Consider the following 8,193-nt stretch of genomic DNA (forward strand, 5'->3'; position numbering starts at 1 on the left):
GTGGCATGTACTTCCACCATTCTCACACAGATCGGTCTTAAAATGACCCTTGACCACTCCACCACCTCGTGAACTGGTCAATTCTCCATCCTGGAAACTCCTCTCCTCTCCAACAGAGCTCAAAGAAGCAGTCAGCAGTGACCTTCCATCTTCAGCGCAAGTGGAGTCCACTCTACGCAACAAATCCTCGCTTGTGGATCTCCCCAGGGCATTGCTCTTTGATCGGATGGACCTCAAATCAATCAGTATGGCATTCAACACCTCGAAATTCCTCGGCTTGCACTTGAAATCGTGCTTGTTTATGTGCGCAACCAATCTCCCCTCGTCCCTGAATTCCCTCCCACACTTGCCACAGCACAGTTTACTCCTCAAAATGCTCAATTCGCCCGACAACAACCCAATTTCCTCCAAAGACACCTCCGGCTCCATCTGAAAGGCATTTCTATCCACTGAGTCCGACTTTGCGTGGGTTTTGAGGTGCGTTCTCAACTCTTCCCTGGACAAAAACTCTGCGTTGCACTCTGAGCACCAACAATACTCGAACGCCACATCACCACTGGCGCCCTCACTGCTTCCACACGCATCGGGTTCCACCACGCCCATCTCGGCACAGTTGTCGTTCCTCTGTCGTCCACTGGAAGCAGGAGACGTCTTCCCTCCGTCGTTGAACAGGAAATCCAAAGTATCCTCTTTTGGGATGTGGAACGATGAGGTCAGCTTCTGTCAAAGTAATATCAAATCCATTTACAAATCCCTGCTTGGATACATAATATGTGTATGGGTTTTTATAATAACATATAATTGTAATTTATTACTATGGTTAATCTGTCAGTTATGTCAGGTTTAGAATGGACACAGGAACTTCTACGAATTCACATGTCTATCTCAACACAACGCAACCCAATATCCTCTTCGTGTCCAACAGCAAGTCCCTCTTCATCTCTGTACAGAGCAGAGTCAAAATGGCGTCGACATTAGACACTTCGGCTATTGTAAAACACGACTCCGAGTACAAGATGAAGTCATTAGTTGCAATATTTGCACACTGTAAATCACAATAAATTCTCCAGATTAACTGATTTCACTTCGAAAGCTCTCTCTGGCTGCAATGACTTTTACTCAAAGTGTTCTCTATTCCGGGTAAATAAGCCAAATATTTACAATATGACGGCCGACATTCAGAATTTTAAATAAGGAAGTACGGACTCTTCAATCTACTGGATATACGGAATGTAATACCATGCAGCCAATTGCGAAAAAGCTGTAACGTTTTCTACATGATGTCTGAGGACAAAGTACAATTGGGCTTCAATAGTGACAATTCAGATTTGTGCCCCAGAAATGTCAACGTAGAATGAAACTCCAGTAGTTCCAAATCCATCGTTACTTACGAGGAAGGCTTTCACATGGCCAATCACAAGAGAAACAAACGCTAACGAAATACGATGTTTGGAAATTATAAGCAGCCTTCTGTTGCATGTAACTTTGAGTTTCTCGGAGGTCTATCTTCTACGATGATCGTGTCCTGAAAGGTATGCCCTTCAAACTAATTGATTTGGATAAATTCTGTCTCGAATTGCACCTTGAAATATCTGCGATCATGTTGAAGGACCTGAATCTTATCATTGCTTCTATGTTTCACTCCCATAATGGTTTATCTCAACATTTTTCAGTCAATTTGAACTAGTGCTATCCCTATTCTTGGCTCTCATTGACAATATCACAATTTGGGGAGATCTCAACATTGACTTTTGAACATAAACTTCCACAAGTTTCTTAAAGACGAATATCAGGATAACATCAATTAAATACAACTTCTATTCTTCAAGGAATTCATACTCGGAAGAAAAATTTATAGCTCTTTCCTGCGTGGTAATGCAATTGCAGTAGTTTGAAATGACTTCTGCTTATGTATTAGCGCGTTTCCGTTCTTAAAATATGTGATTCATCACACAAATGTCGATGGATGTTAGCATATGCAAGCATATTAACAAAAACATACCTGCCATAATATATAAATAGTCTATTCACCATTCCATAATATTACTAATCGCATTTCTTCCAGAAATAAGACGATTAAGAGAGAAGTGTGTTTGCCTTAAAATCACTCCTCCATTACCTTATCTAAATTCCATCAGACGAAAGCAACGAGAGAAACAAAACAGCCGACGATTGGCGATCTACGTAAACATCACCATAGTAACCGACGACGTCGTGGAACTTGAGCTTATTTACACTCATTCAAATAAATGCCCTCATTCGAGAATTTCATTAATGGAAATTGGTGTTAAAATCAGCGGAATTACGAAGTGCATCTCGTGTAATTAACTGATTATTGGCCAAAGAATGTATTCGAGTCGTCATAATGTGAAAACGTTCACGAGAAATGAACTACGAGATGAAAATCTCCAAGCAAAACGGTGATATCATTACATGAACCGACATACATGCAGAATGAAAGTTTAATGCTAAATTTATTCATCCTCGCCCAAGTAATTGAAAGTTGCGATTAATATACTTTCAGCAGGAAAATTAGGAATACTATTATTTTAAGTCTTTACTCACCTCATTGTCTTCTTCCATTCGAATTAAGTAATCAAGCGTACTCCAGAGGCAATAGGATATGTTCCCACGTCTCACATGTCTCAGACAATCTATGCACACAGATCTCGGAAGTTCATCTCCAAGGAAAGCCTGCATTTCGTACAAAGCGAAGACAATATTCGTCATACCGGCAATTCTCTCGAGACATCAATCCATACGATATACATTTCTTTAGAATTTAAATGATTTGAAGCAACACTGATCCCATTTGTTACTCTAAAGGATAATGAATACACCAATTTATTTCATAATTACTACTTCAAGTGCATAATGTCTAATAATAATCTTACCTGAATCCCAAAGGACTCGTTGAGTTTCTCCACCAAAGGACAACCGTCCCTGGTGGTCGTGGAGAATATATCCACGTAAGTTTTCTTCGCCACGAGACACAGTCTGCATATTTCGACCGCCGATGAATATTCTTCGACACTGCAATCATATTTGGAAGGACACATCCTCACATTCGCGATTACATTAACGAAGGAATCCTTTCACAATGCACACTCACCGAGTTTATTTACCAAAACGAGTTCCCTCTATCATCGTGCGACTTGCATTACGTGAGTCAACTGTTACCCATTCTGCATCGCGGGGCAAACGCTCCCTTTGCAAAATGAATATGCAATGGTCACATTTATTATTTTGCGAAATATTCATTACTATACGATATGTATTTCGGATAAATAAATTTCTTTTGGCATAACCAAGTATACAAACGTACATTAAATGCAAATATACACCATGACACTGCGCCTTAATGAAATAAATGCCTCTCCAACAAAAGTATGTCTCCCGACAAATGTTTCGTGAGTTAAATGATTAAATACCAAAGATTTAAGGAGCAAAACATTTTGACTTTCATCATTTATATATATTCAAGCTTCGTAATTAACAAGGCTTGCACTATTTTGGTTTAAATCCATCCGGGAATATCTTACGTTTGATTCCAAATAATACGAGTATTACCATTTAATGTACGCTGTAAATACTTTAAGTATTTCTGGAAAACAGAGATACGTGATGGATCCACATATTATTGATTTTTTAGTCAATTGCGCAAATATTTAATTATGATAAGCATAATATATCGAATTCCCTAATGAAAATTGAATATAGAATTTTCAGACCTCGATTCAGAGAAATTTGCATATTATTCCCACATCAAGTAAATATTAAAAACATGTGTTTTTATTAAATATAAATGGTAGCTGAACTAATTATTATTCGACGTTTGGTGGTGCCTTTCAATGGAGATATTTTATTGCCTGTTATCAGGTGATCTGTGGAACTCAATCGGAAGCAATAGGATAGATATTTTCCCAATTCTTCGTCTCTTTCGGGCATACTATGACTAAACACTAATCTCGCATGCTCATCAACAAAGAAAGGATCGTAAATCATAGAAAACGAAGGAAATATTCGACGTACATTTCAATGCTAATGTAATTCTTTCGAAACTTGGACGAATGTATACTTCAGTCTTTATTTCGTATTTCTAGAAAATTCAACCTGGATTTTTAAAAATAGTGGTACCATTGATCGAGGGTGTAATTTTGTTTCCAATTAAAACTCAAATATTCAATTAAATTAGACATCGTATTTCTTCTCTTTGAATTAAATATCACATAAATTATACCAATTAGCAGCGAAGATGAACACATACATTACTATTCATATGTGAAAGCATTGAAATAAAATTTCGTGCCCCCCCCCGTGCCCTGGCATGATATAAACAAATAAACATCCGATATTCCATATAAACAAATTAAGTAGCTTCAGTCGTGATGTGGCGGAAGTCGAACATGATTAATAAATTATTAGAGCGCTTTTCCACTTGATAAAATTATATTTTACGATGAGGTTTCCATTAATGACATAAGAATACGCCCCACTTAACTTAGACACCGTGGGAGGCGGCCCGTTGTGTGTTATGCGCGGTCAATGTTTACCAATGAAGGTCAATGGAAAGTGAACTGCATATCATTGCAGGAGGGGGATTTTTCTTCTTAACTCAGTCAAATAATTACCAATTGTTCATACGCATGTAACTTATTGCATTCAATCGATAAATGCAGAACTTTTAAATTGAAAACACAGGTTTTGTTGGTTTAGATTAAGTGTTTGGCGATCATAGATGTGGTAACGTCTAAGATTGTTGTGGAATTCTCCCAATCTTTAAGACTGTGTGTACTGTTTTTAATGAGGCGACGAACTCTGGTGTATTCCTCTATCCATTGTATACGCATCCCTTGTATTTTCTCCCCTCGTTACCTACCTCTTCTCCTTTTTCCAGAGTCTCAAATGTATATAAGACATCACAGGACTTCAGTTTGTTACCTGATGATCATTTAATACACTGAAAACCCAGTCTTAATTAAAACACAGTCATCAAATGGAAAATGGCTTTAATCAGTTATTTATTTAGGTCATCATCGTACATTTCAAAATAAAACCATCGCTCTACATTTTAATTCCAATGACCCAAAATAAAAAACCAAATATAAATGATATGATTAGGATAGGAAAGGAAAAGAATGGATGATGTCACGTGAAACACAAGGGATAACAAATTAAAGAGACAAAAAGTCATCAATTTTATTTGTAGACTGTACCAAGGCTTCCTGGAATTGATAATACACCCTCGAATGCCTCCAGGAACAATGTTTATTGACTAACCTTAAGATAATCACACTTCTGAATGTACCAAACGCAAGTGGGATTTCACATAGCCTTTTAATTTAAAGGTCTTTCCGCAGAGATGACAGGCAAATGGCTTGTCATCGGAATGTACCGCTAAATGTTTCTCAAGGTCTAACCTCAAGCCGAATTTCCTCTTGCAAACGCCACACTCGTAGGGTTTGAGTTTCAAATGAACAAGTTTGATGTGCTTTACCAAAGTACATTCGTGGGTCAACATTTTTGGACACTGGGGGCAGCGAAATCTCTTTGTCGTGCCATGGGTTAATAAATGAAACTCAAATGAAGTTTTCGAATAGAGCAACTTATGGCAAGTTTCACATTTGAATGAAGTAAGTTTCAGGCATAACCTCAAATGAATTTTCAAAGTGCCCTCGCTGATATAGCATTTCTCACAATTGCTGCAAATAAATTTCTTATCGTTCTCGTGAGACAATTGGTGGAAACGCAGTTCTACCCTGGACGGGAAACCAGTTAAGCATATGCTACAAACACAGCCTTTGTTAGTGCCGTGCGAACCATTTAAGTGAGCAATCATTAATTTCCTAGAGGTAAAGTTGGAATTACAAACAGAACAGATGTATTTGTTCTTGCTCGTGTGCAAGGCAGCGTGAGATTTCAATTCACGCTCTGTCGGGAATACAAAATGACAGACGGTGCACTTGTTGACTTCCATCGTTAGATGGCACATGACGATATGTTTCCTCAGTGTTGATTTAGATTCGGACGGCTTGCTGCAGTAATCACAATAGAATAAACAATCAACATTACTACCATTAGTCGACTTTTCATAACTCCGTGAACTCAACAAAGCAGGCAGACTTCCATTTAATTTGGATTCCAGTGATAATTCCTTCATCTTCAACGACTTCTCAGAGGAAACCTCATCAAGAACAAAACAGTTCTCTTTTCTGAACTCTCCTTCGTTCAAATCCACCGCTGATTGCTTTGGCCTCACATCAGTCGACGATTTGCAGGATGTACTTCCACCATTCTCTTTCAGAATTGTCTTAAAATGACCTTTCACCATTCCAATATCTGGTGAACTGGTCAATTCGCCATCCTGGAAACTCCTTTCCTCTTTAACAGATCTCAAAGAAGCAATCTGCAGTGACCTTCCCCCCTCAGCGCAAGTGGAGTCCACTCTACGCAACAACTCCTTGCTTGTGGATCTCCGCAGGGCATTGCCCTTTGATCGGATTGACCTCAAATCCATCAGCATGGCATTCAACACCTCGAAATTCCTCGGCTTGCACTTGAAATCGTGCTTGTTTATGTGCGCAACCAATCTCCCCTCGTCCCTGAATTCCCTCCCACACTTGCCACAGCACAGTTTACTCCTCAAAATGCTCAATTCGCCCGACAACAACCCAATTTCCTCCAACGACACCTCCGCCTCCATCTCAACGCCAATTCTATCCACTGAGTCTGACTTTGCGTGGGTTTTGCGGTGCGTTCTCAACTCTTCCTTTGACAAAAACTCTGCGTTGCACTCTGGGCACCAACAATACTCGAACGCCACATCACCACTGGCGCCCTCACTACTTCCACACGCATCGGGTTCCACCACGCCCATCTCGGCACAGTTGTCGTTCCTCTGACGTCCACTGGAAGCAGGAGACGTCTTCCCTCCGTCATTGAACAGGAAATCCAAAGTATCCTCTTTTGGGATGTGGAATGATGAGGTCAGCTTCTGTCAAAGTAATATCAAATATACGTATGATATGTGGTGTACACCACAGGGCTCTGTTCTTGGCCCAGTACATTTCATCATCATGATTAATTATTTCCCCTTTCAATAGCCTAAATCTGTTTTGTATGCTGACGACACCATTTTTGAGCGAAAATTTCGCCATCTAGAAGATTCATAGGCAAGATCTGACTGCTACCCAAAGACAGTCTAAGGAATGGTTTGATATCAATCATTTACAGTTAAATACTAATGAAACTCAACATAACAGCATATTTAAATGCAGTCTTAAATAAAAAATAACTGGCTTAGAAACTGCTGAAAATGCTATGAATTTACATTGATACAAGACTTAACTGGGAGACCCACATCAGTTAGATTTGAAATAAACTGGAGTAAAGCTGTTTATATGTTTAATAAAGCTCAACTTTCTCATTTCAAATGAATATCGTTCAACACTTTACCATTGCAATTCTTCTTTCAAAGTCATTTGAATACACGGTGTTGAGTTATGGGGTCATTCCCCTTAAAATGTTAAACAAATCTTGCTACTGCAAAAGAGATGCTATTGGCTCTCTCTTGCTAATAATATCCACCACGTGATTCCTGCAAATATTTTATTAATTAGTTATGGAATCATGACTGTATTCAGTTTATATCTTTAAAGGCTCTGATTCATGCGAAAGTTAATCTAGAAACTTACCAATTAAGATATCAAATCCATAACTATGCCACAAGGGGTGAAGTGAATCTAAATATTACTAGTTATTGTAGATTGTCATCAACTTACAACACATTTCATGATATTAACTATCTGCAGACTCAGTTTACATCGTATTGTATTATCCTGTCCTCGACTCTTCCATTATTCACTGTTCTAAAATTACAACCTACAGGTTTCCCTTTAAATTGCATCGAAATACGACTATGAACGAGCCTGAAGGAGAGCAGTGGGAGACTTATGAATATGAACTTCCATGAGTCTCTTAAATACGCATATCACGATAACATCAATGTAATACAAGTTCTAATCTTCAAAGAATTCCTACTCGCCACATGAATTTAATGCTCTTTCCTGCTGGGTATTGCAATTGCAGTATTTTGCAATTCATTTGCACGCATTCGTGTGTAAAAAAACATTATTATTACTTTGGGATATACGAGCATATTAACAAAAACATACCTGTCATTATATAAAAATA

This window comes from Hetaerina americana, unplaced genomic scaffold, assembly GCF_022747635.1.
Source record: "Hetaerina americana unplaced genomic scaffold, ioHetAmer1.1.p SCAF_45, whole genome shotgun sequence".
Taxonomy (NCBI): domain Eukaryota; kingdom Metazoa; phylum Arthropoda; class Insecta; order Odonata; family Calopterygidae; genus Hetaerina; species Hetaerina americana.